Source organism: Rhopalosiphum maidis, chromosome 1, assembly GCF_003676215.2.
Source record: "Rhopalosiphum maidis isolate BTI-1 chromosome 1, ASM367621v3, whole genome shotgun sequence".
Taxonomy (NCBI): Eukaryota; Metazoa; Arthropoda; class Insecta; order Hemiptera; family Aphididae; genus Rhopalosiphum; species Rhopalosiphum maidis.
In genome coordinates this window covers 28,261,290-28,288,570 of record NC_040877.1, presented here as the reverse complement: position 1 = coordinate 28,288,570, position 27,281 = coordinate 28,261,290, and the positions used below count along the sequence as shown (strand labels likewise).

General features: G+C 27.6%; 1 protein-coding gene across 2 annotated transcripts in view; it reads right to left on the bottom strand.

Moving 5' to 3' along the window:
• LOC113560876 overlaps positions 1-11,645 on the bottom strand; it is a 290,450-nt gene extending 278,805 nt beyond the window's left edge. For both annotated transcript variants that reach the window (XM_026966995.1, XM_026966994.1), the window contains exon 1: positions 11,327-11,645. The gene's annotated coding sequence lies outside the window, so the exon portion shown is untranslated. The remainder of the gene's footprint in view (positions 1-11,326) is intronic.
• Between the last annotated feature and the right edge of the window lie 15,636 nt (positions 11,646-27,281).

Below are 27,281 nucleotides of genomic sequence, written 5' to 3'. Positions count from 1 at the left end.
CACAAATACATAATAAACAAATCTTTTAGTTAAACATGATTATTGCTTTACGCCCTATGGTATGAGTGTAATGACGTAGAAAATATAGAACCTACTCACGAGATTATACATAATATTAAATTATGTTAGATTCTGGGTAAAGCGATAAATATATTAATTTTACAATGATGTATTTTGTTGTTGTTTTTGTACGTGTACACTGTACACGTTAATTAGTCGATATTTCGATAATATGTTTTGATTTAAACTTTAAGGGTGCTTTAGGTTGTTTAGGATACCAAATCGGATCTAGTTTGTACTTACAAATAATATAAATAAAAAATTCCTGGTAATATTTTTCTAGAAAAATAAAAAAAAAAAAACGGGAAATTTTACGTAAATCCAATTTTTGACAAAATCATCATTTTTTTGTATAATATATATATAATTCGAAAACGAATACTTGAACGAGATACTTGTGATTTTAAATTATAATTTGTATTATATATTATAATAATATTTTAATTTCTTTTTTAGGTATTTGTAGGCATGATAAATTTTAAACGTTTTTTTTTTTTATAATTGTTGATAAAAAAAATTAATCTTAGTCGAAATTCTTGAAAATACTATTCAAGACTCCGCATAAATTGTTTTTATATCAGTATGAAAATATATAAACATAATTTTTTCGTATATATTATGAATTTTAAGTTTTTAAATTAACATTTAAAAAAAAATCGCAAGAAATTGCAAACTATTTTTTAGTTAGAAATTTCTAAAAACTTTTTTTATGTCTAAGTTTCAAATATTGAATACAAATTTCGTAATATGTACCTATTTCATACTGAAACTATAAAATCTAAAGAATATATAAAGGCAATTTTTTTATAAGCAATTTAATTTCAAATGTTACCAAAATTACTTAATTAAACAGTAAAAACGATGTTAATTGTTTTTTTATAATTTAAAAACATTATTCGTGGAAACTTGAAACTTTTACGTGTGTTGTATTATTATACATATTATAACTATACACAACACAATGATATTTTTTATTTATCTTCAAATATTGCCTACTTATTTATACTATGAATCTATTTTCTTTGTTTTAAGATATTAATAAAAGTATCAAAATTTTATTACATTTTGAGTTATATAAATTGATATATTAATATGGTAAAATGTGTATTATTATAATATAATAAATGTAGTATTTTCAAAAAAAAAAATTATTTACCTACTGTAATACTAAGGATAAATAAATTACTTTAATAGGTATACCAATAAACATATCACAAAACATACTTAGTGATATAAGCTGACAGCCAGTCTCTGTTCAGAAGTTATTCGTATATGCAATGACATATTATTGAATTCAAATTTAACACGGCCATATAATAGTAACCCACCATCGATACCCAATGTACAACAGAGCGATATCCGCTTGCCTACCTTTTTTTTTATTTTGTGATCTTTTATTTATTTTTACTTGATTCAATTGGCAACTAAGACTGTCACACAGTATTTCACAAAATTGACCAAACCACCAATCACCGTTCAATCGATTTTATTCTCACTTCTATGTACAATATTTGAGTGGATGTCAATGATGACATTCATTGACATTATTGATATCATACAAATATTAAAAATTAAAACTAAACAGATATGCACTGAATAAGACACAAATATTTAATGTTTGAAATTTAAAATACTAAATTGTATATTCTTAAAAATAATAATTTGATCTAAATATTTGGCTACATTAGTTTTATGATGTAGAAAAATTATAAATATACGTAAAAATAGATAATAGTTTAGGTAGGATACGCAAATAGAAATTTAAAACCCCTAAACCAATGGTCACATAGCCTCATCGTTGGACACTATAGGTACTATATAATTGAATGCGGACTATTTTAAATAATGCCAGAATACAAAAACTTATATCTGATTGTATTTTCAATGTCCACTAGCCAATTCACGTGCAAACAATCCCTTACAGTCCTATCACAGGTATGTTGTGAGTTATTGTTATTGAATCTCCAATCTCGGAATATACCAAAATTCAATTCAAGCACTGCAAATGTCCCCGTAATAGTTTAATAAAATTATTTATCTTCGAGTCTTAACTTTTTATAGTAAATTATCATTTAAAATTAAATAACATATATAGTAATAAGCAGTATCTGAAGTTTGTTAGTTTTGAATCCTACATAATCCAACAGAGATTACATTAAATGAATTCGTAATCCAAGAATAATACAGAAATTTAACACATAATTAAATAACTCTCATAAATATTTCACATGTATATAGTGTATAAGTAAATTATATTAATTAATATATTACAAAACTTTATAAACATCATACAAATCCTCATACTATCATTGGCCATTGTCAAAATACTTTATTTTCGACTTTTTTAAACTGTTGTAAATCTCATGTATGTTAAATTTAAAATAAAAATATAATACTACAACAGTTAAAACTGAAAATATTATTGACAAATGAGCATTCATTTACGAACAATTGAACAGTCCTTACCGTTTATAATAATTTGATTGTGCAATAAAAAATCTAATTAAATATAAATTAACTTTAAAACAGATGACAGGTGCATGCCTATAAATTGGACGTAAATTGAAATCAAAATAAATTACAAGTAACTTCAGCTTGGACATTAAATAATGTCCACAGATTAAATATGACAACAACTCAATCGCTCCAATTAAATAATTCGCAAAATACCTAGGTATTATCTGAAATTAAATATTTACCAGAGACGAGCATTAAAATATACAAATAATTTAAGAAAATAATCAGCTTAATAATATACAATATAGATGTATTACTAAAATCAAAAAAAAAACTTAAAAAACAAAAATATTTTTATAGAAAACAATTATTATAAGATCAGTTTGGACTTCAGAATACAAATATGGAGTAAAATAAAAGCATCAAATGTTTGCACTATTGAAGCATTACAATCGATCTGTCTACGTCTGATAGCTATAGCACAATTTATATTAAAAGTACTACAGATGATTCCTCGCCCAATCAACCACTAACAAAAATCCATTAATTTCAGCAGTCCTCCTAAACCATTATTGGTAATCAACTTTGAGACTGAAAAGAAACTGGCCTAAAGACCAACTAAATTAAAATGAAAACTAACAACAAACAATTTGGCGTGCGAAATATGGATACTTTCCTCATTATGTAGAATGTAATGTAATTATATATATATATATATATATATCTCACATAGTTAAATTCGTTAAAAAAAATGTATAAAAATCCAATAAAAATATTACTTTATAATTTATAAATATGTATTTAACTTCACTATGAATCATTATATTATTAATGTTGATAACTTTCTATACCTAACAATCCCTTAATTGTGGGCTACGATTTAAAATTAAAAACTAATAACCTTTGTTGTTGATATTTTTTTTAGTTTAACAAAAAAAAAAGTATGTTGTATTAAATTATTAAACTCAATATAAATCAAAATTGTGCATGCATTATGCAGTTTTTAATATTAATATTTTTTTTTTTTTTTTTTTAATGATATCAAAGTGTGATATAATTATATATTGTAACAAATTATTTAATGTGTGCATAATTTTATACTAAAAATTATATCATAAAATATGTATGTGATGTTGTAAAGAATATGATGTAATTACATTTTATTTTGATATATTTAAATGAAAATATTTACAATGTATAATAGACAAACAGCTATAAGCTAATTTTTAATATCAATCCACAACAACAAACGTATAACAAATCGTATACATACATAAATAATATGGATACGTACCTTTATTTTTTAAGTATTTGTCTTGAGCAAATTATTTATATTGAAAATTTCAATATGCTTACATATCGTACAACTTTACATCCAACAGAACCAATTTTGTATTGATACTTTTTATTTTCATGATAATATTAAACTGAATTAATCAACATAATAATAATTATCCATATGTGTTTGTACGTTGATTTAAGTATGTGATGACAATAAGTTATTACATACTAGTAGGTAAGTAATAATGTAATATGTAAAATATAACAATTTAAAAATTAATATATTTTGGTCAAAAATTAAAATACCGCAAAAAACTATCGTATAAACCCAATTGTAAAATTTTTACCTCAGAGTTTGGTCGTAGGCTAATTAACATTAATACTAAAGCTAATAAAACAAAATTGGTTCGGCTCGATACAAGTTTACGATATCATACAAATTTATTTTTAAGATTTTCACTGTTCTTTTAACAACGAATTAATGTAATATAAGTGTAGGAACTAAAAAATGAAACATAAATAAGATAGGTTAGATATAAAATTATTTGAGAATAATTAACTCAAAAAATGTTTATATAAATATATACGTTAAAATTAATTATATGTTTTTTGATACTTTCAACCATTGACAAAAACCTAATTAACTTTCAGTTTAAATTTTAAATTTAATCTAATAAAACTATAATTTGAACGTATTTCAGCACATAAAAAAAATCTACAACAAAGTTCATAGGTTTATAAGTAACGACAAAAAAAATGATATCAATTTTTTTACATGACTATAATATTGTTAAGAAAACGTTTGTTTAAATATATAGTGGAAATTTAAGTTTTTCGTGTTTCGTTATTATTATTCTTTTTGTAAACGAAAAAAAAAAATGTATTGCGATTCAGCCAATTAATTTGAATTAAGATTAATTAACATACTTTTTTAATGTTTCTTATATAATATTAATATTAATAACTACTAGGTAAGTTGTTAAAATATTATAAAAATTTAAATTGACTAAAATTATAACATTTTATATTATCATTGTTATTAATTTTTATCGTTCCGGATCACCGCGTACATAACATATAAGTATCAATATACAAATTACTGTATTTCCAAGAAAATGGTATTCAATGGTATAAAACCCATTGTAGGCAATAATCATAACAATGATATTTAGATCCATTACATCCCGATTCCAAACCACGTTGTATAGTCCGGAATCAGATCAAATAAAATAAAATCAAAACTTTTTCATCTGCACGTAGGTTTCTGCATTAATAATCTACGCGCTTACATAGTACATCTGTAGTTCGTGTGCATTGCACGTAATTATTGGGGCGTTATTAACACATCCCACACGCAGTGATACACAAGTGTTTCAAGTTTGCAAAAATGTGCTTAAGGTATTTTGGCTTCGCTTTTTATAAATTTAATGGTGTAGAAGTCCGAATAATGATCGGATTAAAATAATCGTCACGTAGAGGTAACAGTCCAAACGAGTGTCTTTAAGAAAATGGAAGCAACTTATTTCATATAGAAATAACACTAATACACGCCGTAACTTTCTGAAGTTGTCACAAGACCAATTTAGAACATTAATTTTTTATTTAATTTCCTTGAACTAGAAACAAAACAATCTTTTACGTGGTGATTTTTAAAATGTTTTTTTAAACGTATAGGTAATTTATTAATTCAAAGTCTCAAACGTTTTTGATATCCTAAATTTGAATTTATCAATGTAGCTAATAGAAATACAAAGTTTCCAGTACAAAAAAAAAAAAAAAAACGTCTCGATGCATTACGCGCGAATAACTATGAACGCGAATTCTACTAAATCATTCAGTTACCAAAGCAATAATTATAACGTGATGCATTGCAGCCGTTTCCGTCATCGTCAAACCATACTGTTATGATATTATTAGTACACCTTGGCGGGGTAAAGAGTAGACTCGTAGTGGATATAATACATCGTGAGATACCAAATCCCACGCAAGTTCTGCCGCGATGTGATCGGTAGTAGGTACATTATATAATATATTATTGTGTGGCGTATTATGTACGTGACGGTCAAAATATTAGACGACCATAATAATGTAATGGCAATAATGACAATATTATTATATTATTGTTATTAATAACGCCGCCGCCGCCGCCGTTCCGGTCGTCGCGTTTATCGGCGACACGATATTATTATTATACGGGCCGCACGGTCGCGCGCAGATGACCCGAACGGTACTAAATAATTTAGTTGGCGAGCTTAAGAAAACGGCCACGCGATACATGTACACCCCGGATCCATTTGCAGATTACAACGATATAATATAATATATATACACACACACACACACACGTATATGTAAGGGATGAATAACGAGGAAGCGTGTAATACGCTGTATATATAATATATACTACACTGAGTAAGTATACAATATACGCGAGTACCTATGTGTATATATATATATGTGTGTGTGTGTATCGTATAATATATGAAGTCATGAAGGTGTGTGTGTGTATATATATATATATACATATCATACATATATTACGAGCCGTAATAGTTTTAGCACAGCGTCTGATCAATTTCGGTATATATACGCGCGAAGTATATTATAATAATTATTATTATTCGCCCCACGACAATGGGATACCGTTCGCGTATATACGTGTATAATATGATATATTATAATAGTAATACTAGTAGCCGACCACCGTGATAATGATATAATATTATTATATATATATATATATTATATTAAATTATGTACATACGTACTGCGCACACACGTTATTATGATAACAATGATATTATTATTATTATTATTACCGTAAGCTCCGTCGTGGTGCAGTTTAACTATTAATACGAATAATTATTATAATAATCATCATCGTTTAACCAATACCCACACGGAAATCGCTTATTATAATATTATGACATCGAATTATAGATATATAACAACACGACCGCAACCACCCTTATGGGCCTTATTACATTGTTACGACATTAGAGCACCGCCGTGACTACTCGTTTTCGGCGGTGGTAACGTCGAACAACGATGTTATAATATTGCACATGACGTGCAACGATATATTTATTTACGAAATAATAAAATAACGTGTATATAATATATATATATATATATAGTTACATGACATAAATCAATAATTTATTTCGCGATACGAAGACGAGACATTTAAAACTTGGGTGTATTTCTCAAAATTGTATTGTTCTAAACTTACAACTTTATGACGTTTTTGCCACATTCACATATTTTTTTGTATCCCTAGTATTACAATGAAATTTAAACTTCGCTTAAAGATTACAAAAAAAATGAATTATATTCACGCGATTTTAATTTTCTTATTTGAAGTAATATTATATTATAATGTTTTTTTATATAAATATATCATAATATATACACTGTTATTATTTTAATGTATTTAATGTAACAGAATTCGATGCTTCAAATATTAACATTTGATATTTTAATACAATATACACAAATATTCATTAGTCATTATTATATTCAGTTGTAATGTTAACGTCTTTAAATTATTTTTTTTTTTTTGGGGGGGAGAGGTAGTTTTATATTTTTTAAATTGTTTAACATAAACATAATATCATAGACCACTCCAAATCACTGTTTTCGAATGCATTAATTTAGCTTTGAATTCAAATATGATATGATTAAACTATATCCTGCAATCAGTGTTAGACAGAAAAATCATTGATTAAATTATGATTGAATTTTAGTGTTATATAATATCTATAATTTAATATTTATAAATTTCAATGAATATAATAATTTTATGTAGGTTCACACATAAGGACATGCAATGAATTCATTGAATATATCAATACATATTCTATGTATCAATACTCAACATAATACAATAATAACATAGATATATTAGATACCTCACCTTGCAAAAAAACAATATTAATATTTTTAATGTCAAAACCTAAATTGTAAGTTCTGTAATAAAATTGTAAAGCATCGGGAAAAGACCTTTAGTCGTATAATCTGAATCACATCTTTATGTCAATGTAAGGTATCAAACATTGTTTTTAAGCCACTTTAATTATTAACATACATTTTCAGAATGAATTCATGGAACAATTATTTAATAAACATGTGATAATGTTGGCTTATTTCAATTAAATCGAATTCTATGGCACTGCGTTTGTCGATCTTATTATAAATCAAAAATATTGAATTTCTATAGCCATTCAAAAATTAAAAATATTTAATAGATATTTTACATTGTATTTTCAAATATCATATACATTTTTAACATTTCAATTAAACATTAATTAATAAATTGACACTGTAAAAACTTAAAAATTAATTACTATCGTTGTTTTTATATGTGTTAAGTTTTCTAATACTTTCAAAGTTATTAGAATATTATTATTAAAAATGGATTATTTTTTAATTAATTAAAACACATTCATTATTATACTATCTCCTTATATTATACAAAAAAAAATATATTATATAATAAAAATATTATTCAGTGTTCTATGACAACTCAAAAAATGTATGGTGAGTAAGTACTGAAGTATAAAAATTATGTTAGATAGAACATCCTAAATGTTGGTTATGTGTATAAGAGGGTAAGGAAGCGTAGCAACCAGAGAACAAAACCCATTAGTTTTCAATAAAAAAAAAAAAAGGCAAGCGGGTACCGCTCTGCTGTATATTAGGTGTCGAGTGGGTTACTGTTATGGGTGTGTTAAATTTGAATTCAATGATATATTATCATTGAATACGAAAACGATTCTGAGCGGGAATGATCTGTCAGTTTATAATATTATCAAGTATATTTCGTGATATGTTTTTTTTTTTAAAAACTATTAAAGCCATTTATTTTACTTTTAGTATTACGGTGAGTTGATATAATTTTTTCTTGGATAATTTAGTATTTAATTATTATGATAATATACATATTCATATGGTATTATAAAAATGGTTTATTTATTTCTATTTAAAATGTATGTAACTCAAAATTTAATTTATCTTTCTGCAAATAGGTACCGTAAAACTGCAAAAATAGATTTAATATAAATAAATATTATCTTACAATAAATCAAAAATATTGTTGCGTATTATAAAGTGTATTATATTATAATTCACGTAAACGTCTTATGTTCCCACAAATAATATTTTTAAATTATAACAAAATAATTAACTTCGTTATATCTATCATTTAAACAAGTAATTTCGTATAAATTTGAACTTAAAATGCCAATAAAAAATAATTGTCTCTATATATTTTTTAGATTTTATGGTTTCAGTATGAAGTACTCATGAGAAATCTTGTATTATTTTTTTTTAAATTTCGACCCAATTAATAGTTTTTTTATAGACTAAATAAAATTTGAAAATTGTCATACCTACCAAGAGACTTCAAGTATTTTTAAAATTATAATATAAACATGTCGTTAAGATTCCAAGTATCTGCGATTATTCGTTTTCGAATTACAACAAAAAATAAAAATTGTTTGAAAAGAAATAGTTTAAATAAAAAATTTCAATTTCAAATGCTCATGAAAAATTAATTTGGCTTTTCGGTACAATTTTTATATACATATTATAATATATTCGTTAAAAAACTTATGAAAATCGTTGTATTCAATTTGAAAATCTTAGGTATAAATAAACAATTTTATCTATTTCTAACTACAATACAACTTGTATTTTTTTTAAATTTGTATACATCTTCTTATATTTTAGTGACATTTATAGAAAAAAACTAAAAAATCTATAATTTCAATTGTCTATAAATAGCTCAAATAAGTTAAAATATTTTTAAAATTATACCATGTATAGAGAATTATAATATAATTTCTTAGTGAAAATGTAAAGTTTCTGTGGTTATTTGTTTTTGAATTATAACAAAAGAAAAGTATCAATTTAGTCAACATCTAGTTTAACAAATTTTTTTTCTTAATTTTTCCCGATTATCAAAAATACTAGGAATTTTCATCTCTCAAATTAGACCCAATTTTCTATCCAAAATCACTTTCAAAGTGGAAAATTGAAGCATTTTATCAACAACTTATATTGTGTACTCGTACAATAAAACCAGACATCTTTGTAAAATCAATAGATTCATCATTGCTCCGTTCAAAATCTAAAATTATACTTATACTTGCCACAAATTTAAATTTGTAATTATTCGAAAATATTTTGTGTCATTTTTAAGATTATAGGATAAAGAAGCAAACTACATGTGCTTGCTTGCCTCTACTTTTTAAGTTTAAAAAAAAATACCATCAGATTTTATCACGAATTTCACCTACTTTTTTTTTTGCCAAATAATGGACTTTTCCGATATTAACAAACCCAAAGTTCCGTCTTGGTCCAATTATTTCCAATCGATTGAATTTGCTACATGAAAGACCAGAAATATATTTACCACCAGAAAAAAGTGATCGCTGACACACTATTGTTTGTTTTTTTTAACACGTCACTATAAAACCATAATAGTTTTTCTCTTCACTTTACAAATATGGATGAAATATCCATAGAATAAGATTGTTCGATGATCGGATTAAGACAAATAATTTCTTATACATTTTAAATATTAATAATATTCGGTGAACTAAAAATTAAATGGAATTATAAGATATAAATTTAACGTCTAATCTAGACAATTTTTAATTGGAATGTAACATCTATTGACACTTTTCTGATAGATGTTGGTTTAAACAAACACGCATTCGTAAGCTATTAGTATGTAATATAATTTAATTTGTTTCACTATTATAACTTAGAACTGTTTATACAAATGAATCATACTTATAATACTTACTTATAATAAATATATTTTTGACGATAAATTACAATCAATATTCAGTTAATTATACATACTTCTACGGCATACATAAAATGCAATATGCAGCTTATATATGCGGGACATAATTTATCCGTATCAATCGAAAGGTTTTGACGGGCATTTTCAACACAACATTTACGCAACTATGAAATTATATTATACGAAAATAACTTATTTGAATTAAATAGAAAAATAAAAACACGCGGGAACACGGGTGATACAGCAAACAAAACGTTATTAAAATTATTAAAAATGTCATTAAATTATTAACGTAAATCAAAAAGAAAAAATATGAATCTACCAAGTTCTACCCGTATAATAAATATTAATACACCATAACATATAATAGCTGCAAACGTGTTGTTTGTTGTACGTTTCAGTAAAAAAAATATATCGTTATTTTTATAATGAATTTCACAAAGCGTAGAAAAAATATGCATATACTGTAATAACCATAACGTTCAAAATATTATATACATATTATTATGCATACCTATTTTAACAAGTGGATTTTTACACGTCGACATTATTTTCATCGGTTGGCCGATTTTCAATACGCGCGAGAATTTAACACAAAAAAGTTGTATCGGACAACATAAAAAAACGTGCAGTAGGAAAATAATATAGATGATGAAATTGAGGGTATAAGGGTCCATGCATTGGAGAGTAAATGATTATTGCAAACTCTTTCACCTGTTCCGTTGGACGTGAAGAAAAAAACCTGCGATGACCGCGAGGCGATTCGCGTATAGATAATATTACTTTGGTGTTCGATAGCCGCGTGCGTGATACGATATTATAATATTATTACGTGTTAACCGAATCCGACTCGGGGGTGGGAGAGGGGACACCGCACTATCCACTGTTGTTGTGACTGCAATTATTATTAATATTTACTTAAAATTATTTTTTTTTTTTATCCAAACTCACGTTATCGCGACTACGCGGTACGAATCGCGAGACGACGGCGGACACAGAGATCGTTCACGAGTGCGAAAACACCGCTCGTCAAAAGACAATGTCGCGCGTTGTCTGCCGACCACCGACTGGACCGCCAAAGAAGCGGGCGCCTGTACCCGCTGTCGATCCCGTCGGCCGCCGGCACACACGAAACGGTAACAGCGCCGCCACCGTCACCACCCAAACATGCGGCTGCCCGCGGGGGGTGAAAACTGGAAGAGGAAAATTTTAGCACCCCAGTTTTTGACGACGACGACAATATAATGACGTAATAACCTACCCGAACAACGGTAATGTTAACCGATATATTATTTCCTCTGCCAGCGTCGCACCTCGTCCGATTTCCAGTCCGTCTTGACCGCCGCAGTATTTCGTGATCGAAACTCGATGCCAAGCTCCTCCCCTCTACTATAAAACACCTAAAACGATGGTTTGTCACCGATATAGTTTTTACGGTGTTTGAACGTATACAAGTGCGATACACTTCAAACTACCACCCGCGGATATCACAAGTCCTATAATATGGAATATGTTGTATGCTTAACTTTAATACTAACTAGGCGTATTAAAAAAAAGAAAAAAATGAATTTTTATTCTGAAGACCCATCCAACTATCACTGTCAAAGTTATCTTAGTATGTATAATCGTTTTTTTTCCGATGAAGCTAAATTGTTTTTCCAAAACGCTCGTATACGAAATAATCGTGGAAAATGTAACGGTGTATAGAGTCGTTTCTGAACGGCGGTTACATAATTTACTCGCTCGTTCTGGGGCATCATTTGGGGAGGCAGGAATATGCATTTGCCTAACCTTAGATTTTAAAACAGTCCGATGGGCCAGTGTACGAGAACGTGTATGTGAATTGGTGTATGTTGTGTAAAATAAAAGGAACATAATATTTATCGTATGCACAATAACAATAATAATATCAGTTACATCAGTAATATCAGTAATCATAAATAATCATATAGTTTAATCACAGAATTGATTGAATTTAATCTATTTCGTGGTTTTATTTCTATGCGGTGGATATATTTACAAAAATGAAAACAGAAAGATAATTACTAATAGTTTAAAAACATTTTTGCTATTTCATCGTAAATTAATTAGTATAAAAAATAAAATATTTGCTACTTAATATTTAATTTATCTACTTTAAATTATAAAACATGTATGATGGAGAGATTTGATAAAAATAGAAGTAGAAATGTTTGGTTCGCGAACGTAATAATCGGTTTTTTTTTTTAAGTTAGCTATTTAGACCGATCAAAAATTTTTCTCCGCTCTATTGAAAACTCAAATGATGCCACTGCACTCGTTTAAATATTTCATGTCTTATGTGTATTTACTATACCTATAGTTTATATAACGATAGGAAAGGCTTTTGATTTGTGTGATTTTCCATGTTTCGGAATCATTTTATCTTTAGATTATTGGAGTCTCAAATTCGCGAAAACAAGTTTATATGGTGAATTTTAAGGCGTACGTACACCATTTAAAGCGGACGTGGGTGTAATAATAGCGTTTCAAATGAAGGATTTGAATTCAATCGTGTATAATATCATAAAAGTACTTATAAACAATTCTCTATCGTATTGATACAACTGCTTAAAAATAATTTATTGATTGTTTCGACAACTTTAATGTTGTACATAATATTATTATCGTTTCCCTCCGAATTATTTTTGAGAGGACTTTTAAAATTGTTGAGGTCCAAACTGTCACCCCTATTTGCGCCTATGCAAAATGTGCACTCAGAAAAAAAATTTGGGAAAACCATAATAGTCAAAATCAAAAATATTAATATACTCATTACTCATATAATATATTATATACGCATGATGACCAGCTGCAGATTTTCACGCGCATCTTATTTGATAAACACACCACCGTGTTCGTCGTTTTACCGTAGTCTGTACGTTCACGTTTTACAGTATATATTTTGATTTATTGTTATCAAAATTAATGTCTATGACAATATCGGATTAGGCGTACTAATTTAGGTACTATTGCGTAACTGTTACTGCGTATACGTAATAATATTATGTCGCGGAACCCCGTGTAATACTACGCGCTGCGATAAATCAAAACTCGTACTTATACGTTTAAATATTATGGTATTTTCAAACACGGATTTCAAAAATGAACACGGTTTTGGAAGCTCGAAATAAAGCTCACAGCGATTTCGGGACTCCAAAACGGGCCAAGATAATAATGTCATCGTGTAACTATTGTGTACGCCGCTTTACTGCAATGCGATTTATAACCACTTTACTCTCCGAAGAGTGGCATATCGCGGACACGGAAAATCCAACTATAATAGCGTGTGCGTGGGCGGCACAGTTCGGGATAAATCGACGTATAACGGAGAGACGCCTCGGTCACGTCACCGCCAGTGTTGGATTTATTTTCCGACACATTTTTTCGATTACATTGTCCGACGTTGGCCATAAATATCGTTTCTCCGGGATAATTATTTTGACACTACCGAAATTATAATATCAAATCCGCATAACAAACTCTGCACTGTGCAGTGCTGCAACGAACGTCACCCTATAACAGACTGCCTAGTACCCATTTAGTTACCAATATTTTTATAACACAATCTACCCACACAGTAGCTTATCGTATTGATATTGTCGATATTGCGTCTGCGATCATTAGAACTTTGCGACCGAATCGTTTACTCGGGTTTTGGTTTTAGGCCACTTGACTTGTTTAAATACTGCAACGAAAAAATGTAATAGGCGTTTGGATATTAAAAACCTTCGCTATACACATCATTATGTATGTTTAGTAATCAGGTTAAAATCTAAGAAAATTTGCACCCGCAGGACGTGAAAGACATTTCTTTGGGTATCATACAATAACTTAGCACTGGTTATTATGTTATTTTAAATAAAGGTACGTCTCGCCCGTGTAGGCGTTGAATCACCACAGCACTTACGACAAGCTTACAGCCGTGAAACGTTATAACAATATTATGCACACGACTTTACGGTGATATCTAAACAACTTTTTAGTTTTTCTGTTCGCGCCGTAATGAGTGTTCAAATAAAATTGACATCACTGAAACTGTGCCCAGGGAAATTAAACTAAAATGATTTTCGTGTACAGTCTATACTCAGACTTGGAAAGGTCCTTTGAAATATTAATTAGTTCGTAAGCATAATATTGATGCAAGTTAATTTCTTTAGATGAAATAGTTCTACTTCAAGTTCTTAACTATTAAAGTTACTAAAATTTGAATTAGCCATTATGACTTTACGCAGAATAAGTTGAAATGTATACTCATACAGTAATAAGAAATAAAAACCTACTATTAAATGTTTAACTCATTTAATATTATTATAATTAAAACAAAAACAATTCATATCTTACTTTTTAACCTTCTTCTCTGTGAAGCGCACATAATGAATGTACTGAGAGGATTTTTTATTTATTTTTTACTATTTTATTGATTCGTATATTATATTATGCACATTGTACATAATATGAATAAATTTAGACATCAAAATAGATTATAAAATATTTGCAACTTTCTTTTCACTAACTATTACGTACCATAATTAATTACCAACATGAAATAAAATCAAAGTTATAAACTTTGTTTGCTACAATTGAAACCAAAACAATAAATAAACAAAAACAAATTATTGGTACCTGCCTGTTTGTTATTAATTATTCTAATTCTTAGAAACTTTTATATTTCCATTAAAACATATGGCCTTTGAAGCAAAATGAACTTCTAAAATAAAGTCCAAATTCACGAAAATGTAAACAAAATTCAAAATAAGTTTTCTCAAACAAAATAAAAACTTTATTATTCTTCATTCAAACGTTTAGCGCTTTGAAAAAATTAACGATTTCATATTATTATCTTATTCATCCCGAGGTCTCTTTTTCACTAAATATATATAAATAATTAAAAAGGTAGTAGTAACTTGAAAGTAGTATATAAATATACTGGTAGTATACCTGAAGATTTTACTAATTTTATTATTATATCATATTATAACCTTTGGATAGAAATTTTCAACAAGATTTGTAATTTGTTTTTTTTTATTATTCTAAATTGGCAAAAAGAGACAATGAATAAAATTATGAAATATACATAATTTTGATTGACAATATAAAAACCCAGCGTATTCTAATTTATAAATTGTTCATGCATACCATGTAATAAAATTTGTCATAAAAAATTGAATTGAGCAACAGAAGAAAATTGCTTTCTTTGAAATCGATGAATACCCATATTAGAATCTGTAAATGGTCTTTGAAATTCATTCTAAAGCCACATTCTAAGTACGTGTTTATAGTGTTTGTGAAAAAAAAGCTATTTACTCTGTAAAATTGGGGAAACGATTGTCATTCGTGTACAATGTTGGTTTTTTAGAAAATAACATCATCAGATACTCTTGTATTGTTAGACTTTTATATTCTGAATATTTGTTGTTCCACTTCAATACTGTATGTGATACCACTGTTGGTTTTTTGATACATCAAACCCCAAATCAAAAACAACATACACAATCAGCATGTATCTATTTTCTTATATTATAACTATATATATATATAGCTGAAATTGTAATAACATGATCGTAACTATATAGGATAATTTGTTGAGCAAAAAACACTCATAATCTCGTAAAGTATTATTAATCCTTTTCAAAAATATGTAAGTAGTTTTACTATTCTTATAATTTTCATTATTGTACATATTTTTAAGATTTTGAATAACTACGTAATTTTAAATTTCATATTCCGATAATTATAGAAATATTATGTAAAAAATCAAAATTTGAACGAGTAATCAATTTTTTTTTTTAACTTTAAGAATATTTAAATTTTAGAATGAAGACTGAGAGACCGACATTTTTCAGTGTACCCGTCCAGTCTAGTCTACTACACTCCACTCCACACCACTCATATCTAATTTTCAAATACTTTGCTACTAACAATGATTAACTACCCATTAAAACTTTGATTTTTATACATACAAAATCTAGAATAATATTTTGCTTTACCATTCAGAAAATAAAAAAATGTTACATGAAATAAAACAACAAGACAGTCAAAATATTTTATTGCAAGAATTATGTAAAAAAAAAAAATATATTTCCAAGATCGTTACTTTAAACTAATTACCCAATGTACATATCCAGTGTTATATAACGATGTTAAATTACATACGTTTCTCTAGATACTCTTCCCACATTGTATTTTCACAATTAGTAGATTACAAAAACATAACAAAGCGTAGAGCTTGTGTAAACTTAATTATCCATTGTTTTCTATAGGTTATTTATAAATAAATAAATACATATTTTATAGTGTTTTTATCTAGCTTGTACATATATCAATAAATATATTTTAAGTCTGTGTTTAAGAATTAATGACGATTTCAGTTATTTTAAATATTTAATCAATTCAATACTCAAAATTGATATTAAAAACCAAAATTAGCCTGCTTACTCGATACAAAATATATGTTAAATATTAAGATAAACAATATTAGTTTGGCAACATTTTTTTTGTATTTTAATCTCTAAGCGAAGCAATGAATATATTAGTTTTGTAATAAAATTTGTTTTTTCCTATTTTTTTTTTTATTTTTGTGAACTTCTTTTTTTTATAAGAAAATTCTAGAATTTCAATGTAGACAAATACAGTAATCTAAATACATATTTTTTTTCAAATATGTTGAATTATTTCTCAACAAGTGAAAAAAATATTACCGAAGTTCGAAATCAAAACAATTTGGAAAAAATATCAGCAAATATTAATACATCTTTGGTAAAAATCATTTTTCTAATAATTTTTCTTTACAATGAAATAATGTTTGATATAAATAAATACTAATACTGTAGGTAAGCACATTATCCTGCACTGAGATAAACTAAGTGAAATAAAAGTGTCCCTTTCTAAATTTCTTTATTCGATATTCATTATAGCTTATAAAGTCACGGCAAATAATGCATTTATAACTCGACGCGTTTGTATATACTTTTTAGATTTTGTGTAGGGTCAACTTATGTAAGTGAAGTATTAAAGTTAGGGTTATGAATTTTTCACAGCTCCATTTTCTTATATGTTTTTTTTTTTTTTTTAAAAAAAAGCACCTATAACAACTATACAATATACGTGTTTTGTTTTTATGAAGTTTTTCAGCACGACATTGACAAAAAGTAAATTTAACTTTATTTCTATTCTTCCATGGCGTATGCACTTCCATCTGAATGAATTTTTCACACTGTCCCGAATCTCTACAAGTTTTCAAACGTTGGCGCTGACCCTCGTAAATGGCTCAGTCGTTATTTACAAGGACCGGAAGGGTATAATGCCGGACACGTGTTAAAAGCGGATTTCCGTCGTACACCTACGAGTGGCTAAATCGGCAACTACGGGCAACACACGCCCTCTAATCACTGTAGCTGTACCTTTTGGACACGCCAATTGGCCGTTTCAGGGTTATATTGCTCACAAAAAATAAGTCACTTACCGAATGTATAAAATAATGACGAAAAAACGATCGAATAAAAGCAAGCCAATTTGTAAAGTGCATTCGTATTTTCGTGGTAAAATGTCAGATCATTTTCATATTCCTTCCGATTGATCACAATTTTAAAATATTATCTATATTGGATGAACATCACAAATTTCTAAGGAAGTATACTTTTCCAATACATTTCTTAATAATTTTATAAATTATTATCCTTTATATTCTATTTGTCATATACCTATTATTAAACTATCGGTTATGTATAACTATGCAACAAACATAAACGTAGCTACAACACGGAGCCGTAGAGTGCATGTTGTAGCAGGTGCTTACACTTAAAAAATAAAATAAATGTTTATAATGTTATAATAATAATAGGTATAAATCAAAATATTTGATTTTTCTTGTTAACTGTTAACAATAATAAAAACAATAAATATGTTTAAAAATATAAAATAACAAAACTATGTAGACGAACACGGCAATTTGTGTTGTTGGCCGTCGCATCTGATGGTGGAAAATGTATTTTCATTCTATCATTGCATGTCGTGCTGTTGTGTAGTACGTTTTGAAACTGCTTACGTTAGCTCATAAGCTACGATATACATATTTTAATGTCGTAGAGAGGGCTTCGTATTTATGTACTATTTTATAAGTACTTCTCATTTTGCATACACCACAACACCACATAGATCATTTTTCAATTTAGGTGTCATTAAGTTAAAAAGTTTGCTACAATTTTTTTTTTAAACTAATTTTATATATTAAACTGCGTAATACTCGTTGTGACATATTTTCAATATGTTAGTTTTCCTGTTTACATTTTCTTGAAATACCCTCGCTACGCCACTGCTGAAACACATTTATTAGAGTTGTAAATACTTGGTAATTATAATTTATATTATTTATAATAACTACTACAATTTCATTTCGATTGGGTATTAAAGTCATATCACCGGACACGCCGATAAAATAATAGTGTTTTATCATTAGTTTTCAACTTGAAGATTATGTTTTGGATCGTTTTGCACCGGCGGCGTGTGGACTAATGGCTCTGACATCGAACGAAACGGCGATAGAAATCGAAATACAAACGTTATAATACAACACTCGTTACGGCGTAGCGCGAATCTACAATAATTGGTGCCGCGATTGTAGTGCTCGAACAATATGTAGTATCGTCGTTCGTGGCCTGCGGTGGCCGGTGAGTGACTTATCGTACACAACAGGAACGTCTTTTCAATGTTTTTCAACGGTTGGTGCCAAAATTTACGGAGGTCATCTTTAAATCAATACCTGCATATCTATATATCTATATAATATGTATATACATATAGGTTATATCAGTGTATATATGTATAGTATTGTATACCTAGTATATATATATACTATATATATTATAGGTATATCATGCATGCCGAAACGATAATAAGATTCAAAACTTAAACGACTTGGTGTGCAATTTTTAGATATTATTTTTGCTTTTGGCAAATCGATGAGAAATACATTTTTAATTTTTTTAATTTCTGATTAACAATATTAGTCTATTTTTATTTTAATATAAAAATTAAAATACACTACAACATTTTATCTTGATAATAATCGATCAATTGTCGGACTATAGAAAAAATGTATTTGAAATGTAAAAACAAAAACAAAATACAAAATTTAAAATATGAAATACTGACTCAATATTAAATCACATTTCGGCGCTTTTGGTTTACTTATGATGGCCAAAGAAGGAATTTTAATGTTTTACAAAAAAAATAGGTGCGAATTTATATCCTGCCCTCTCCATCACGAACAACACAACGGCACGGCATTCAGCACACCGTTTCAAATCATAATATTATTTAATGACCTGGATGTAAAATACATGGAACATAATACATGTGTTCAATTATTATATTCTCGTGTGCGTGAAACGGATTTATATAATAGTTTGTATCTTTTGTGATAAAAAAAAAAAAAAAAATGAAAATTATTAACAACAGTAACTTTTTTGCTTGTATAATATATTATAATTTCAGTACATCCATTACCAATAATTGTAAACACGCGCGTAGACCCTATTACAAAGAATAAGTAAAGTTTATTATTATTATTTATTTTTTACTACGCGTTGTACAATTGTGAATTAAACGGCATAACCCGCGAGGGGAGAGGGATAGGCACATTAAAAGTATTTCTCGCTACAAAACACATAACGCTGACCTTTTTCGACACGGTTTCACGTGCGTATCGCGTATATACATATATTATACTGTAGGTATACGAAATAAATCGTTAGCTATACGGGAAAACGGACTCACTGTTGCCGACTACGCGAGATAAGTGCGTCTATAGTATAGAGTATAGACTCTTTACTCTATGCGTTTGGCGTGTTCGGCGTATATCGCGGGCTCGACAGACCTGTTCGCAAAACAAGTGAACCATTCGAATACACGACGTTCACGCGCCTAGTCCTCGAACACTTTACATCAACTATAATAGGCTAAAGATTTTATTTGTTTATACAAAACATGGTTGATTTTTCATTCGTCTAGAGCAGTAGGTTTTAACCTTTTCAACAATACCGCACACTTCACCTCCCACGAAATTTAATACCACGCCGTTCAATATATGAGACAAATATATTACATCATGTAAAATATTAGAAAAGCGACACACTTCGAGGACGCTTGCAAAAGCACTGGTCTAGAGATATAATATACCATTACAGTTCACTCTGGTTTTCTCTGAGGGTATTTCAATCAGAGTCCGACTCACTACGTTATACGGCAATAACGTAATAACTATGATATTACATGTTAATGTAATAAACGTTTAGTCTGCAGAGCCAAACTATCCAAACGCTTCCGCAGTCCGGTCGACTATGATGTGTTGTGTGCACACTCGTGATATTTAACTTCAATAATATACACAATATATATATATATATATACACGTATACCTACGCGTCGGCGGTTAGATGTCCCAACTATTTGAGGATAAACTAAAAAGTTTAAGGAAGGCATGAGCGGGGCGGGGATGTTCTACGGCCGAGCGCGACGAAAGAATGAAGAATGGAAATTATGTAAGTCAGGCAAAACCGTACGCGGGTCACCAGCTGCAGCTCTGCAGTCATCCAACTCGCTGTCTCCGTGGTGTTCTCCTCTTGTTCATGTATTATGATATTGCTAACGTAACGTGTGCAGAGGGAATAGTTTATTGTTCTACTTATTATTATGACTTGGGGTATACAGGGGAAAATTGGAAAATTACTGACTAATGTATGCACTGCGTTATTTATCCGACGAAGGCAACCATATTTTTGGTAATTTTCTGCAGATGTCAAAAGTTATCACAACCGTACAACACTTTTCATCTATACCCAATCTATTCACTACGCCTATACTCTATACAGTAATATTACTTATACATACCATGATTCTCAAGTCGGTACACACTAAATAAATAGCGAATATCCACAAGCGTATAATAGCCGTTTGCGCTATTTTGCAGTAGTCTTGTTCATGGAAATGCGATTTTATAGGAACGAATACGAGTTTATACTTAGAAAACACTTCACAAAGTGCATGAGTAGATGTTTACTATCGACAAACATCGTAGTCCTTGGAGAACCTTACATTACACGGAAATATACCACTCTCGGTACTTGTCCGTGGAAAATTTGAAAATAAAAAAAAAAACCGATATTGATATTATTTTAAGGACGATTGGCGTACTATCTAATGGAAAGCTCTCGCGACAAATGAATTAAATTACGTTACATATTTGAAAGCTCAGCATCGATTGACGCAGTTTAAGACTAGCCGCGTTTATATTATTACTACTTGCTTTTTGAATGATCAAGGAAACATTATACGATACGTGTCTCTCATCGTGTTAACATAAAAATATTAAGTTAGGTTGTAGTATATATAACTTTATTATAGTAAATGATAAGAATATAAATATATTTTTCCGTATTTGCTAGTTGCGAGATTCTTTTTTCTACCGTATTCCCAAAGGCGGCAACCGAATGTGTCTCCATTAAAAAACGTTAGAAAACTTGAATACACTAAATTCAATTCTACAGTTGGTGATGATTTTTTGTGAACTGTACGAGTGGTTACATACCATTCAAATATTTATTATTAGCATTATATCCTACAGCATTTTCCAATGATAGGATTGTTTTATCTTTTTCTAGTCTACAATATTTGAATTTAAATATAATTATAGAAAGATACGAGACCAACTGATAATATTTAAAATGTATTTATATACGACGTTATAGTGTTAAACCATAATGTGTTTTAAACTTCAATACTATTATCTCATAGAAACATTAAAAACAAAACGAAAAAGCGTGTTTAAAAAACATAAAATTTAAACACCATACATTCAGTATTAAAACATCAAATGACAAATTATATTAATAAATAATATAATATTCATATTCGTATTAACTCTAGGTCATTATTTCAAAATAATTTCCCGTGAAAATTTGACAATTTTAATGAAAAAAAAAACCGATAAGCCCTGCAAAAATATAAAATCAAGTTTGTCAATAACTGATTTTTCGTAAAAATTTCAATTTTTCCCTTATTTTTGTATTTTTTTCCCCCGATTTTGAAAAGTTATGTATGTTATGTTTTACTTTTAACTCCCGCTTCTTCCTCTAAAATACCAACCACCTTAAATTATCTAGTAGGAACCACCTCGACCCCTCCTAAAGTTGAAAATCGAATCATTTACACTGTCCCGAAAGGCGATGATAGACAGAAAAATCAAAAAACATACACCATTGTGATACATCATTACAGTATTTATACTATAAACAAATATGTAAATAATATGCTACGTCCAATGGCCATAGATGCAACGGATAGCTTATAATAAAATAGAAATAGGAATAAATAAATAAATAATTTGAAGAGTAAAATGAAATATATTATATGGTAAAATACCCTAAGAAATATACGCTAACAGACCACTCAAAATAGTTATTAGTATGCAATGATTTATCAACGTATTCAAATTTAACACAATTACCTACTTGTCATCATTCACATACCAAATAGAGACTTGCACTCTAAACGTACTGTATAACAAAACAAATTTCTCGGTTTTTATTTAATCGGTTTTATAAGTTTGTTTATCGTTATATATCAATATAATATCATCATCGTCAGTGCGCTGCTCACTATGAATATCATAATAAATAGACAAATGCTATGTAATTAATAGTAAAAGTGAGTAAATTAGTATTTTCCAACTAAAATCGTACCTATATAGTATATAATTAAATTATATACGTGGTTGTTTAATTCACTATTTATATTCTACTCATCTACATTATGCGACGTTCAATTACTGATTCACCCACACCGAGTTTATATTTTCAAGTTACTTTCCGTGATTAATAATATATATTAACTTAATAAAATTGTTAATTCAAAAACTTGAATAAATATTTTTATTAGTGCTTAACAAAATATTAAGCTTATAACAATACATTCTTTGTAGAACATTTAATAAATATTGCTTCATAATAAAATACTATTTTATTTTAAATTTGTTTTTTATTTTTAATGTTTTTGTTTAGTTTTATTTTTAACATTAAGCATTAATAATATAGTATAACACATAATATATATTATATATACTAATAATTAGTGTTATTATGTAATTATTAATAACATATAAAACTGCATACTTGACAATATATTATGTAAAAATTAAATTAAGTGTAAAATTGTTTAATGTATAATTTAAAAATACAAATTGTAAAAGAATTAATATTATTTAATTGAATATTTTATAGGTTACAAAAATATATTTATCTTAAATAATTGTTGAACAACTGAAATAAATATCTATTAACTAGGAAACAGTAATAATATGCAATATTTATTTTAATGATTACATGATTATTATTATATCATAATATTATTATCAATATTAAGTCATGCCATAGAGTGAAATTGTCTATATATGTTGTGGTATCCCGACAATATTATATCGTCGTTCGTCACAATCAATATATTCTTCTCTTTGGTAAAATATCAAAATACTAATAATTATTTTATTAAGAATAGTAAAATAATATAATATTCATATATATCTGGTTTTGTTTTTGTTTAATTTGTTATTTTACACATACAAATAAACATAATTAATTATTCTATTTATTTATTTATCTGTATTGTTGAAATTATAATAATGTTAATATTTGTATTAAATGTATTTAATTATATTAAACAACGATTACATACATAATTTGTATGTATTAAGTGTTTTTCAGTGAAACCGATCATGTCACGTCGTCTCTGATTTCTTGCGTTCTCCACAAGGTGACTTAAAGATAATGCACTTTAGAACTTCCGTTGTTACCAGGATCTAACTAAATTATTTCTTTCCGATCGCTGAGGCCAGAAAAAAACTTAAATACTAATTTACCTAAGTTCGTCGGAGATGGCGACACATTTTTAACTTTTGTAAAATTTTAAGATTCTAAATTACAAGATGCCTCAATATCTGTGTTTAATACTGCAGTATTCTCCATGGAGGGTATTAGATTTTTTTCTTCTTTTTTATATCGTCTAATATTTTTATAGTTTTAAAAACCAATTAAAAATATTTTTCGTGTAATGAATTACATTTTAATTTATATAAGGTCATAAGGATCTTTTATTTGATAAAAATGTATTATTTTATAATTATTTAAATTCAAGATAAGCGAAAAAATATCCAACGAATTTTTGCTTTCCAGTTTGTCCGTTTACCCCACATTTTAAATAACCATAAATAATATACTATTAGTTCAGTATCTAAACTCAGATAATTTAATTTAATTAATTTTTTTTAACTTTTTATGTGTTTTATTTATTTAATTTTCTTATAAATGTAGTAATATTTTAAATAATTACTTTTTTTATGATTTATTCAATTTATAATAAATCTGATTTATTTTATATTAATAAAAAATAAGTAATATAATATATTCCTATTAAATCAAATACATTTTTAACATTTATGTTAATACAACAAATTATTTTTATACAAATTAAGACCAGAACCTGATTAAAAATAAGTCTATAAAGTATACATTAATAAAATTATATTAAGTTTAACTCAAAATAAATTAAATTAGTTTCTATACCAGCTTTTTATTTACAAATAATTGCATGTTTTTTTTTATTATTTATATGAACCCAGTATCTTAGACCTCCCGTTTTATTTCTTTGAATCCAATTAGCTAAAAAGTTTTTCTTAATAATTGATGTGTTATTGCCACCGATGGTTATAAAACGTCAATTCAGAGTCGAACAAAAAAAAAATCTTTTTACAATACTAACAATCGTGGAATGAGTTAAGTTCAAAGATATTTATTCAAACTATAAAAATGGCAGAGTGTCCCGGGTGTAATGTCACTTTTCGTAGTTTTACTCCGGTTTATGAGGTCTATAAAAACTAAAAAGGGACGAAACAAACTAATAAGCAGTCTGGTAGCATTTAAAAAAAAGTATTTGCGTGCGGTTTCTCTAAATTAGAAATATACCCGAGTTAATGGAAAAAGTTCTGTAGTGGAATTAATTAAAAACAACAGACTTTTAACCGTGAGAGCACATCCCAATCTTATTATATTGAAAACATAAAAATTTACGAACATTATTGATCAAACAATTTTATTTAAATAATTATTATTATAATAAAATATTCAAATATGTTCGTACGATAAAACAAAATATTGTGTATTATTGGAACTACTCCGTTATTTAACTGGATTAGTTAGTAAAACTAATTGAATAAATCCATAGGTAAAAATTAAAATTAATATCTCAACTATTCGAATAAATTTTTAAGTACTTATAAACATATACAGTTAAGTTTTTTTACTGTGATTAAGAATATTATAGTTAACATTTCTCATGTACAATAGTGTATAAACTAAAACAATGTTTTTGAAATTGTTGTATCTTCGTATTATTATTATTATTATAATTATTAATTTTTTGCCGAGCTTCGGCGAATTGAGCCGACGCGTCGCCACGCCACAGTCAGTCTCACTACCGTACCGCGCCATTAGATGTTTCACATCAATAAAAAAAAAAAAATAAGTATGAGCAAGTGGATATCGCTCTGCTGTATAGTAGAGATGGAGAGTTGGTCACTTTAATGGATGTGTTAAATTTGAATGCAATGACAGGTATCATTGTATACGAAAAACGAATCTGAACGGAGTTGATTTGTCAGTCTATGATAATTAGTACGATATATGATATTATTACCTATATTTAATTGTAATATATCGTTATTTTAAGCAATTTCGTAAAAAAATAAATTTCATACGTTCATAAAATTTTTTCAAAATTGACGTTAGAATTTTTTTTTACAGTTACTTGAAGGAAAACTTATTGATAACCTTGTATCGGGATTTTGAACTTTAGGTATAAATCAAAAATATTTTACGAATTTTCAACTTCAAAATTCCTTGCAAATTTTCACGATTTTGATATATTTCGTAAAAATTTGAACATTAAATGCTTATAAACAAATATTGTGATAAATGATTTTTGATTTTTTTTTTACTGCGATAAGTACAACTTATATAAATCTTGTATTCAATTTTAAAGATTTTTTGGATTGCCAAATTTTTTTATCAGCATTTCCAAAAAAAACTTAGAATAATCGAAAATTCCTTTTTTTTCATTACATTTTTAGGGTTTTTTTCTGACGCTTTTGAAAATTACTAGAATTTTTTTACTTTTCTCCCCCTCCTTCAAAAAAAAAAAAAGTTACAACTATATGAATTTTCCTTTTCAAACGTGATGACTGACACACAATAAAAAACATACATCATTGTAAAATCAATACATTCCTCACTTCGTTCAGAATCTAAAAATATTTATGGTAAAATATTAAAAATATCAAGCAATTTTATGCTTTAAAATTAGTTTATTCAAAATATTTCAATATGTACAATTCAATATTCCATTAGAATTTTAAGTATGTAGCAGTTTATAGAGAAATACAAATTATAATAATAAATATTTAAAAGTAATCTATAATTATTAATATTAATATGTTACTAAAATATTAAAAATGTATCAACATGATTGAAACACAATTAAAAAAAAGTTCTTGAAGAAAGGTTATTTATCTTACAGACTTTCTCATAGTTAATTTCATCTTATT